Raw genomic sequence first — 428 nt, 5'->3', positions numbered from 1 at the left:
GTTTTTTTTCTAAATAACAGTTTTTAGCATAACAAAACTATGAAAGCTGTAGGTCCAATTTGGCTGAGGACAAGAACAGGATTTGTAATTTTCAAAAGTGTTTTTATTAAATTTAAAAATATCTGAGAACCTAATGAATCACATATTCCTTTACAGAACAACTCACAGAGATCAACAATCAGTCAGTTTTAGACATTTTTTGGATGTAATACTTTTTATTCACTGTAACAAGTCAAGATAATGTACATTTCTGGTAGAATGTCCCAGTGCTCTCAGTCTAGGGCTGCCCACTTCTGCACGTGTGAGGAGTCGAATTCCATGACAGCGTATCACATAAAATCAGTTACTGTAGCCTACGCAATTAAATCCGTTTCATACCTTTTCTTGTAACTCGATAAAAAACATTGCAATGAACGTCATCTGAGATG

The sequence above is a fragment of the Sinocyclocheilus anshuiensis genome, unplaced genomic scaffold, assembly GCF_001515605.1.
Source record: "Sinocyclocheilus anshuiensis isolate Anshui unplaced genomic scaffold, SAMN03320099.WGS_v1.1 scaffold634, whole genome shotgun sequence".
In the NCBI taxonomy this organism is placed as follows: domain Eukaryota; kingdom Metazoa; phylum Chordata; class Actinopteri; order Cypriniformes; family Cyprinidae; genus Sinocyclocheilus; species Sinocyclocheilus anshuiensis.
Note: the sequence above shows the minus strand (reverse complement) of the source record.